At 39.0% G+C, this 12,622-nt stretch overlaps 1 pseudogene; it reads right to left on the bottom strand.

Moving 5' to 3' along the window:
- Positions 1-3,177: 3,177 nt before the first annotated feature.
- Positions 3,178-3,473, bottom strand: LOC119506596 (annotated as a pseudogene).
- Positions 3,474-12,622: the final 9,149 nt, after the last annotated feature.

Raw genomic sequence — 12,622 nt, 5'->3', positions numbered from 1 at the left:
ATTGAGCACTTGAAATGTGGCTAATGTGGCCAAGGAACAAAATTTTAAATTTTATTTAATCGTAATGAATTTATTTTCAATAGCCACCATGGCTGGTGGCTATGATATTAGACAGTACAGACTTGGATCTAGGGCAAGAACAAGTTGACATTGGCCCACTGCGACTGGGCTGCCTCTTGGAGAGTTAATGCCTACCTTTGCTAAGTTATTGTCCATTCATTCAGCAGGAATGTCTGGACCTACAGAGGGACTAGTAGTTCATTCATCTCCGAAGCCTAGGTCACTGAGGTCTCCAGAACGGATCAGGAGCTGATCTCCTGCTTCCTACAGTCTGACAGCTAGAGAGCTGCCTCTTTTCCCCTTGTCTTGATCAGGATGCTGATCTTCCACGGGCCTGGGTACCACTTCATTCAACCTCAAGTTCTCCCTCTGGGAACCTTTCAGCTTTAGTCTTCTTCCTTTGCCTGTGAACCTGGCAGTCTTTCTTTTTATCAACTGGTAAGAAATTATCAGCCTTCTTCTCTACTTCTGTCTGTAAGTTGGGCACTTTTGGTGTCCTCTAAGAGGATGGAGAAGTTAAGATTGAAGTCTATAAATCATTATGAAGTTTATGGAGGTAAAGGACAGAATTCTAAACTTGGAAATGACATTGGAATCAATGAAGCTTAACTCCCTCATTACTCTAAGGAGGAAAACTATGGAACTGATGATGAGTGAAAAAGATGCTGCTCCTTTATCCACTTATTTGACAAATATTTATGTGCTAAGCACTGATATATCTGCTGGGGGACAGCAGCAATAAAACGAGAAGAGTGTCTGCCCTCACGGAGCCATGTTCCAGTGGGGATGATTGAAAATAAACAAGCAAACTAACAATTACATGGTAAAATGTCAGCTAGAGATCATGGCTACAAAAATAAGGTAGGGTAAGGATACAGAGTGGTGAATGACACTATTGTAATAAGGTGGCCGGGAAAATCCTCTCTGGTTGGTGATATTTGAGTTGAGACATGTATGAAGCTAGTAACTGAGCCACATGACTATCCAGGGGAAACATAACAGGCAGAGGACACCATTGTGGCCCTGAGGGTGGCATGTTCTTAGCTTGTCTGAGAAATAGCTAGAAGGTAGCAGAGTGAGGAAGGGGAGAAGAGAAAGAAGAAGAAGAAAGGGAGCCAGGGACCAGAGCATGTAGGGTCTCTTAGTTCAAGGATTTATTATCGGACTTGGATTTATTCTTAGTATGATGGGATGCTGTTGTGGGGCATTCCCTAAAGTCGACTCTGACTCACTTATTCATTAAACTAGCAGCTGCAATAGCATATGCTTACAGGCAGATAATGAGAGGGCTTGCCCTGTTGGAAGGGGTTGACCACTTCTCTGCTCCAGACCCTCACGGCCAGGCAGGAAGGAAAAGCCAGTGCTGTCAGGTCACACTCTCAATCACTGAAAATGGGGATGTAGAGATGTATGTGAAAGCTGGCCATTTAAAAATGCTAGCACTAGGGAATGTGGAATAACAGCAGTGTCATTTCCACTGTATAGTTCTAACAAACCAAGAAGGACAAACTCTACTTTTACAAAGTGACCCCTTTATTTACATTTGGAACAATTCTAGCAAATTTAGTAAAATACCCTGTCCACATTTTTCTTAAAGAATGTGGCTTTACTTGAGTACTTGTCAATTTCAACAAAGTTCCAATGTTTGGTTGCTCATTATAATAATAACTAATGTGTATTGAACACCTACATTATATTAGACATTTTACATGTATTATTTCATTTGATTTCTGTGTGTTAGGAACTGTTATTATCTCCATTTTCCTGAGGAAGAAAATACAGCTTAGAGAGGTTAAGAAACTTTCTAGGATCATATACCTGGGAAGGTACAGGCTGAATTTGAACTAGGGTCTATCTGACTCAAGAGCTAATATTCTGAAACTCAGTGTTGTGTTGCCTCCTTTCCATCACCTGACTGCAGTATGAGTCAAGATTGCTCGGAAACCAGAGCTCTGGTGGGAATTTGGCCTCAGACGTGTTCTCCTGGCTATCAAACACAGGTGCATAGACTTCTTACTGCTACAGCTTTCACCCCAAAGATGAAATTACTAAAGGTTTGTAATGATTAGCATAATTGTCATCCATTATGGATGGATTCATGATGAATTTTATAATGACAGACAGCTTCACTTTTATTAAAAAGTGATGTTTATAACCATGGGAGGTTCTGCTTACCATTTGGATATAGATGGTTGGGATAGACCATGGTTCCCACTGCAGCACTGAGATAAAATTGGAGAAACTAAAAAAATCATATTAAAAACACTGGAGAGCTGTGAAAACAAATCTTCCCAAAGGAACTAGGGTGATGATATTTGAGTTGAGACATGCATGAAGTTAGAAACTGAGCTCAATTCCAGATAAGGATGAGTCCTCCATAGGTGAGAAAAGATTGGGACCTCTAAGGGCATTCACAAGTTTGGATGGGGCAGGAGGAACTTGGATGTGTTGCATATGCTCTGCAGGGGCAATGAGAAGCCAGTAGAGCTCTTTTTTTAAAAGCAGTTTTATTGATATAAATTCACATGCCATACACTCCATCTAAAGTGTACAATTGCCAGTAGAACTTTTTTTTTTTCCCACTTAATGAAAACTTTTAATTCTGAAAAAAGTAGCACAAGTATGAGGTGGTTGGGGAATACGGGAAGGACTCAGATTAAAGAAAATAGCACATTTATCAGGAAGTAAGATCTCCATAGTCTCCTACCCATCCTGGTCTGGCTTTGTATTGCGGTATCCAATCTCTGGGAAAAACTTTTATGGATAATATGTCTGCTGGGGCTATCACTAGTTGACCAGGAAGAGGACAGAGTGGAGCAGCCAGCGATCATAATTCTCAACCAATGAACAAAATGTCCCCTGGTTTAACCCCACCTTGTGGCCAGTCACAAATACCAGCCAAATCATGAAGACCCAGCTCAAGACCTCATAAGCTGCTTTCTGCAAGGCCCTGGTCCCTGGTGGCAGTGAGGTTGGTGTTTGGGCATGTGCCCTTGGAGGGAGCTCAGATTTGTCCATTAATCAATGCTGCTCACTGGCCTCAGATAAAACTTCACCTAATAAGTTAAACAGTGTATCAGTGCTGGAACCTGGAATAAGGTCCTTGGGGCCTGGAAGTCAGATGAAATATTCCTCCTTCTCCCCGTCCTTGGCTGAGTCGTTCTCCATCTGCAGGATGGTGCTGGGCTCGCTTTCAGCAGGTTCATAGGTGACGTAGCTGCCTTTGTTCTTGTACAGTAAAAGAAGATCAAGATCACGACCAAGGGCAGTGCAAGGAAGACCACGGCGATAACAACTGCAATGAGAGCTGTGCTGGCTTCAGCTTCTGGGGACAGGGCCTTGGTGACTTGCAGAATTGGGGTGGTCAGCAGTTCATCCCCTCCCGGGAAAGGCGTGCTTGGGGGGCTGCTCATTGCAGCCAGTGGATGAGCACTGTGGAAGGAGCAGACTGCGCAGCCGGGCAGTCCGTCCCAGTGTCCTCCGGGTGCCCTGCAGCTGCAAGCAGAGGCTCCAGCCGAGGGCTGAGCTCCGGCCGCTCTGGGTTTCATTTCCTACCATGGCCGATGTGACTGGGAGTGTGACTGTGGGTGACAGGGTTTGCTTGGCCCTCTCACCAACCCTCCCCCCCAAACGCACACACCCCAGGTCGTCTCTTCCACCTGCTCACCTTTCCAGTCCAGCCAGTAGAACTTTTAACAGACACTTGGGCTGGCATGACAAATTGGAATTTTCAGGAGCCCTAACTGCAGAGCTAGTTCTCCTCACCCATCAACTCTACTCCATGGGCTTTTTTGAATGCATGGCAGTGCAGGAGGCTGAAGGCTGAGCTGGAAAGGCAGAGAAAGAATTCTATAATCTCATGGTGGTTAGATCCCAATGTTCTGCAACTAGAGAGCTCTGTGGTACCTTGTAAGCATATCTCACTCTAGAGACCTTGCAGAAGTTGCAGTCATTATTAAAGAGCTGTGTTCTGATCAGCAGCTCACTGGAGAAATCTGTGGGGAGAGACCATGCTTCTTGTGTTTTGGAAGAGAAGATGACTTCTTTCTGATAAAAAAATTAAAATACTCCAAAGTAAGTGCTTTTAGTGTAAATAACTTAAGTATTCAATTTCATCGAATTTAAGGTAATCATGTTTTCATACTCTAACATCTATGATGGCAGAATGTGTCATGCCAACAATTTGGTCCTCACAATTATAATTAGCAGCATTGTCTCTTTTTTAAAACATAAGACACTGGTGTGCCTTACAATCAGTGGTGGATTGGAATAAATGAAATATGGTAGTGGCCATGTCTCTTTTTCTCATTTAAGAAAGAAATCAGGAATAGTGAGCAAGAAAGTTAGAAAACTAAAGCTTTATTCTTATTTCATGGGAGAAGGCTTTGGGACAGTGGTTTACTAGATTTCAAGGCACAAAGACAATGAAATATGAAATAGCCACTAAAATTCTCCCTACAGCCTATATAGAAACATGTAAAATACTTATAATAATATGTTTAAATGAAAACAGAAGACAAGAAGAGGACTGTGAGAAAATGGTGCAGGAGGGTGTTATAGAATTCAGACCTTCCACCAGAACAACTATTAAACAAACAAGAACTGTCTGAAATGATGACTTTGAAACAACTATGGAGGCCAGTAGAACATGGTACAGCATCTAGGGAAGAGCTGGAGGAAGAGGTAGATAAATTACAATAAAGACTAGAAAATACTCTCTCCACATAGTATTACCCATGACTATCCCCCATGCTCTTGACAAGTCACCACAGAATCTAGCTCCTGGCTAGCTCACTGGTGACAGAAAGGGACATAAAAAGCTTCTTCTCCAAGACAAGGGGTGGACACAGCTGATCACCAATCACAGCTTTTGATTAGTGACTTTGGATCACTGGGTCCCTGGCTCTGAGTACAGCCATTGTTCCAACTCACCCCAGACAAAGGTGGTGGCAGAGGAGACTTAATGATGTTATGCTTCTTTAGGACTATGGGGCACAATTTATTAAAGGGCTACATTTGCTGCATAAGTGAAGAAAACTCAGCTTTGGGAGCCAAGGAAGAAGTTCCTGGTGACCTTACTAATCCTCTCCCCAGGGAACTTTGGAGAAAGTCCTCTCTGGTATGCCCCTCCTTCCAGAAGTTGCCCTCCAGGAAAAAGTAGCTTGAGATGACAAAAGTTGCTTAAGAAACTATAGAGGTGGACAGTATGAGGCAAAGGCTTGCCTGCTTTAAACACCTGGTATAGTGATGTCAGTCTCTTGGGAATCAGAAGGGATGTGCAAACTCCTATAAATGGGGGAATGCCAACACAACTCTTCATTTGCAAAAGCTGCCAGAATGCAAAATACCAGAAATGGAGAGGCTAAGCCTTATAACTGTGCTTAAGAGTTTCCCACAGAGCACCTCATTGTTGCTCAGATGTGACGTGTCTCTCTAAGCCCAGTTGGCAGGTGAACCCACTGCCGTCCCCACTACATGGGACTTGACTCCTGGGGGGTAAATCTCCCTGGCAACATGGGACATGACTCCCAGGGATGAACCTGGACCCAGCATCGTGGGATTGAGAAAGTCTTCGTGATAGAGGGGGAAGAGAAATGAAACAAAATAAAGTTTTGAGAGATTTCAAATGGAGTTGAAAGGTCATTCTGGAGGTTATTCTAATATGTTATATAGATGTCTCATTTTAGTCTTAATGTATTGGAATAGCTAGAGGGAAATAACTGAAATTGTTTAACTGCAACCCAGTTGCCTTGATTTTTGAAGATGATTGTATAACTATGTAGCTTACATGGTGTGACTGTGTGATTGTGAAAACCTTGTGGCTCACACTCCATTTATCCAGTGTATGCACAGATGGATAGAAAAATGGGAACAAAAATTAAATGAATAATAGGGGGGATGGGAGGATGGGATGTTTTGGGTGTTCTTCTTTACTTGTATTTTTATTTTTCTTTCTATTTTATTTTGGGATAATGAAAATGTTTAAAAATTGATTGTGTGATGAATGCACAACTATATGGTGGTACTGTGAACAACTGATTGTACACTGTGTATGATTGCAGAGTACGTGAATATATCTCAATAAAACTGAGCTGAGAAAAAAATGCCAGAAATGGATTGGTTTTTACAATGGGGGTTTATTAGGTTACAAATTTCTAGTTCTAAGGCCATAAAAATCCCCAAACTAAGGCATCAACAAAGGATACCTTCACTGAAGAAAGGCTGATGATGTCCTGACTCCTCTGTCAGCTAGGAAGGCACATGGCTGGCATCTGCTGGTCCTTTGCTTCCAGGTTGTGTTCTCTCTCATCCCCTGTGCATCCTTGCTTGTTTCTCCCAGGGCATTTCTCTTTAAGTGTCTGGGGCTCCTCTGTGAGCTTCTCCAGGCAAACTCTGGGCGTTATCTCCAAGCATCTGGGTCTGTGTCTGCTCTGAACTCTCTTTTCTCCCTAAGTCTCTCTTAAGGACTCCAGTAAAGTAATTAAGATGCACTTTGAATGGATAGCATCACATCTCATGGAAATAATGTAATCAAAAGATCCCACCCTCAATTGGATGGGTCAAATCTCCATGGAAACAACCTAATCAAAAGGTTCCACCCACAATAAATCTGCACCCACAAGATTGGGTTAAAAGAACATGGGTTTTCTGGAGGTATATAATAGATTCAAACCAGCACAACAATTAATAAGTACAAACCCAGGACAAGATAAAGTCCCAAAAAAGACAGAGAGGACCCTGCACACTGCATTCATCTTGAGCAGACCTTCCTGATAGGAGGGCTGAAGCTCAAGAAAATCAGTCTTATTGCCAGCTGGTTACAAAATCAAGAAATAGACATCTCAGGGAATAAATCCCAGAGTTAACATCTTAGAATATTAAAATATATAGTATGCAACAAAAGAGTATAAGACAAACAAAGAAACACAAATGATGGCCCATCCAAAGAAAGAGGATAAAAATCCAAAGAACACCAATGAAGAAGACCAGACTGTGGGCATACAGGATAAAGACTTAAAAAAAAAAAATGTTCTTCGTTATACCCAAGTTGGTGAAGGAAAATACAGAAAAAGAGCTAAAGGACATCAGGAAAACAATGAATGAACAATATGAGACTCATGAGGAAAAGACAGACATTTTTAAAAGGAACTATGCAGAACTACTGGGGTTGAAGTCCTCAAAAACTGAAATGAAAAAGTCCCAGGAGGATTTCAGTAGCAGATTGGAACTGGCAAAGAAAGAATCAACAAATGTAAAAACAAGACAATTGAGATGAGTCAGACTGAAGAGCAGAAAAAAAAAGAATTATAAAAATTGAAAATAGCCTAAGATACCTCTGGGACACCATCAAGCATACCAATAAACACATTCTGAAAGTCATAGAATGATAAGAAGGAAAGGGGCAGAAGGAATAGTAAAAAAAATGATGACAGAGGGTTCCCTAAACTTAGAAAAAGATGTGAATATACACATCCAAGAAACCCAGAGAACACAGAACAGTATAAACACGAAGAAAATACACCCAAAGTCACAATGATTACACTATTGAAAGGAAAGATAAGGACAGGGTTCTAAAACTGCAAGAGAAAAACAATGTATTATGTAGAAGAGAGTTCTAGTTAGATTGAGTGCTGGCTTCTCATCAGATACCATGGAGGCATGAAAGCAGTAGGTTGAAATACTTAAGGTATTGAAAGAAAACAACTACCAACCAGGAATTTTATATCCAGTGAGACTTTCTTTCAAAAATGAAGGTGAATTTAAAACATTCTCAGATAAACAAAAGCTGAGGGAGTTCATCACCGCTAGACCTGTGCTATAAGCAATGGTAAAGAGAGTTTTTCAGACTGAAAAGAAAGGACACTGGACAGTGGTTCAAAGCAGCATGAAGAAACAAAGACCTCCAGTGAAGGTAACCATCTGGGTAGTTATAAATGCCAGAACTATTGTATTATGTATTTTTTGGAATGTGACTCTACTCCTTACTTCCTACAGGTGTTAAAATGCAAATGCATAAAAAATAATGACAAAGCTATGGTTTTGGAAATACAATGTAAAAAGATATAAGTGGTAACAAGTACAAAAAAAAAAGGTGGGGGGATGGAAGGGTTTAGAAAAAGTATATGCATTTGCTATTGAAGTCAAGTTGGTATCAAATCAAATATGATTGTTACATATTTAGGATGTTAAATTTTAATCCTATGGTAACTGAAAGGAAAATAGATGAGAAATATATACAGATAGAAAGAAAAGGCACTTAATATGGTACAACACAAAAAATCAAATAAATGTAAAAGTTGGTATTAATGGTAGAATTGAGGGACAAAAAAGATATGTCTTACAAAGGCTAAATAGCAAAATGGCAAAAGAAAGTCCTGCAGTATCAGTAGTAACATTAAATGTAAATGGATTAAACTCTTCAGTCAAAAGGCAAAGATTGGCAGAATAGATAAAAATAAAAACACATGACCCAAGTGCATGCTGTCTGTAAGAGACTCACCTTAAAGTCAAAGATACAAGCATGTTGGAAGTGAAAGGATGGAAAAAATATACCATGAAAATAGTAACCAAAAGAGAGCTGGGCTAGCTATACCAATATCAAATAAAATGGACTTTAAATCAAAAACAATTATGAGGGGCAAAGACAGTCATTATAAATGGATAAAGTGATCAATTCAACAAGAAGATGTTCTAATTATAAAATGTATATGCACTTCAAATCAGAGCCTGAAAATATATGAAGCAAATACTGACATATTTGAAGGAAGACATTTTCAGTTCTGTATTAAGAGTAGGAGACTTTAATAAACCACTTTCAATAGTGGATAGAATATATGGTCAGAAGATCAATAAGGAAATACAAGATTTGGTTGATACTCTGAACAAACTAGACCTAACAGACATGTATAGAACACTTCAAACAGCAATAAAATATGCATCCTTCTCAAGTGCACATGGGTCATTCTCCAGGGTAGACCATATCTTAGGTCACAAAACAAGTCTCAATGTACTCAAAAATATTGAAATCATACATTATATCTTCGACCACAATGGAATGAAGCTAGAAATCAATAACAGAGGGAGAAATGGAAAATTCACAAATATATGGAAATTAAAGAACACACCCTTAAACAACCATTGGGTTAAAGAGAAAACAGCAAGGGAAATTAGGAAATATCTTGAGGCAAATGAACATGTAAACACAAAATACTCAAACTTATGGGATGCAGCAAAGGCAGTGTTGAGAGGCAAATTTTTAGCTTTATATACTACATTAAGAAGAAGAAAGACTTCAAATCAGAGACATATCCTAACAATTGGAAGAAGTTTGAAAAAGAAAAGCAAACTAAACCCAAAGCTGGCAGAAATAGCAACACTTAGAGCAGTGATAAACGAAATAGAGAACAACAACCAATAAATAAGTAAATAGAGGGACTCAATAAAACCAAAAGTTTGTTCTTTGTAAGGATTAATAGAATTGACAAAACTTTACCTAGAATGACAAAGAAAAAAAGAGAGAGGATACAAATAAAGAAAATCTGAAATGTAAAGGGGGACATTACTACTGACCTGACTGAAATTAGACTGTAAGAGGATAAAATGACCAACTGTACACCAATAAATTACATAACCTGGGTGAAATGGAAAAATTCTTAGAAATATACAAACTACCTACACAGGCTCAAGAAGAAACAGAAGACAGAAAAAAGCCCCAGAGAAGATGAGAGAGAAAGACATGAACAGAAGCTCAGAAAGAAGCTCAGATGGAACAGCCAGAAGCTGAAAGCAATGAAATCTGGGAGAGAAGGGAGAGACCAGTAGACATTGCCATGTGCCTGGCAGAGGAGTTGAGGAGAGAAGGTATTTCCTGAATATTGTTCTCTGTGCTTCTGTTTTATTTTTGCAACTACAGTTCTGTTCTTCAATGAAATATACATGGAAAATATTGACTGAGAAAACAAGTTGTCTGGGAAAGAAAGGAAGAATCCAGACTTGCAGGATCACTTTAGACATAAGTGAACTTTCTTTTGCCCCAGTGGCTCTGAGCTCACTCATAACCGATAAAATGAAGACATCCATCACTCAGCCAGGCAGTACCTACACCAGTGGGAGGATGAGAGTCAGAGATTGCTATGTTGGCTTCTGAGCTTTGACAATACACTAATAACTATATTTGGAGTTAGGTGCCCAAAGGAGAAAAAGATAAATACAGGCCCATGGCTCCTTAGTGAGTTATTTCAGAAATAGGATGAAGAGTGATACAGAAATTAGAACTCAATATCATGAACAGATAACAGTCAGTTTTCATTCCTTCCAAGTTGTCTAGGTGATTTCCAAAAGACTGGGAAATTACTTGATTCCCCTTTACTTTCAGAAATAGATAAAGTAATTAAAAATCTCCCCGTAGAGAAAGTTCTTCGATCTGGTGGAGCTGCAGGAGATTTCTATAAAACCTTTAGCTTAGCCTTCTCTGTACATTTTCTTGACAAGTTCAACCACTTGAGAGACTCAGGTATATTCATTCTTGCCAGTCCTTACATCCAGATTATCTTAATTGCTAAAAGGGATAAAGATACAAAAAACTATTACTACTTTTAGGCTCAAACCCTCTGATTAAAGTGGATATCAACTCTTGGAAAGGAAAAAAAAAAAAGAAGAAACAGAAGATTTACTTTTAAAGAGATTGAATCAGTATCAAAAACATCCCAACTAGGAAAAGCCTAGGATAAGATGGGTTCACAGGAGAATTTTACCAAACATTCCAAGAAGACAACTTTATTCTGTTCAAATATTTCCAAGAAATTGAACAGGAGGGAACATACCACAAATCATTCTAGAGGCCAACATCACCTGCATACCAAAGCTGGATAAAGAAACTACAAGGAAAAATTACAGACAAATATCTCTTAAGAATATAGGTTCAAACATCCTCAACAAAATACTGCAAACCATATCTAACAGCATATTGAAAGAATTATACACCATGATCAAATGGGATTTATCCCTGGTATGCAAGATTGGTCCAACACAAGGTAATCAATTAATATAAAACACCACATTAACAGAATGAAGGGGAAAAAAAAAACCACATGATCATCTCAATCGATGCAGAAAAGGCATTTGACAAAATCCTGCACTGCTTAATCATAAAAGCACTAGGAAGAGATAGGAACTTTCTCAATGATGAAAGGCATATATGAAAACCCACAGTTAACATCCTACTTAATGGTGAAATATTGAAAGCTTTCCTTCTAAGATCAAGAACAAAACAAGATTACCTGCTGTCAACACTGTTATTCAACACTGTACTGGAAGTTCTAGCTAGAGCAATTAGGCCAGAAAGATAAATAAAATGCTTCCAAATTGGAAAGGACAAAGTAAAACTTTCCCTATTTGCAGATATGCTCCTAAATACAGAAAATCTTGAAAAACCCACAACAAAGCTCTTAGAGCACGAATTCAGCATGTTCAGGGTACAAGATCAACATCTAAAAATCAGTAGTGTTTCTACACACTAGCAATGAACATTCTGAAGAAGAAATCAATAAAAAAAATTTCCACTTACAACAGCAACTAAAAGAGTCAAATATCTATGAATAAATCTAACCAAGGATGTAAAGAGAAAACTACAATGCTAAAAGAAATCAAAGAAGATCTAAATAAATGGAAAAACTTTCCATGGTCATAGATTAGAAGGCTATATATTGTTAAGATGTCAATTCTACCCAAGGCAATTTACAAATTCAATGCAATCCCAGTCAAAATTCCACAACTTTGTTTGCAGAAATGGAAAAGCCAATCACCAAATTTATATGGAAGGGTAAAGGGGTCCAAATAACTAAAGCCATATTAAAAAAAGAATGAATTTGAAGGACTCACACTTCCAGGCCTTAAGCTTATTACAAAGACACAGTAATCTAAACAACATGGTACTGGCACAGGGTCAGGCATATAGACCAATGGAACAGAACTGGGAGTTCAGAAATCAACCCTCACATTTATGGTCAACTGATTTTTTACAAGGTAACAAAGACCATTCAATTGTGAAAGAAAAGTCTCTTCCACAAATTGTCCTGAGGAAACTGAATCTCCATTTGCAAAAAAATAAAAAAAGAAATGAGGACACCTACCTCATACTACTTACAAAAATCAACCAAAAATGGTCAAAGACCTAAATATAAGTGCCTGAACTATAAAACTCCTAGAAGAAAATGTAGGGAAGCATCTTTAGGACCTTGTGCTAAGCAGTGGTTTCTTGGACTTCACACCCAAAGCACAAGTAAGAAAACAAACAAACAAAAAATAGATAAATGGGACCTCATCAACATTAAAAACTTTTGCACTTCAAAGGAATTTATCATGAAAATAAAATGACAACCCACACATTGGGAGAAAATATTTGGAAATCATATATTCTAGTTTGCTAATGCTGCTGGAATGCAAAACACCAGAGATGGATTGGCTTTTATAAAGGGAGTTTATTTGATTACACAGTTACAGTCTTAAGGCCATCAAGTGTCCAAGGTAAGGCATCAACTATTGGGTACCTTCACTGGAGGAT

This window comes from Choloepus didactylus, chromosome 11 (genome assembly GCF_015220235.1).
Source record: "Choloepus didactylus isolate mChoDid1 chromosome 11, mChoDid1.pri, whole genome shotgun sequence".
In the NCBI taxonomy this organism is placed as follows: domain Eukaryota; kingdom Metazoa; phylum Chordata; class Mammalia; order Pilosa; family Megalonychidae; genus Choloepus; species Choloepus didactylus.
This window is presented reverse-complemented; position numbering and strand designations above follow the sequence as displayed.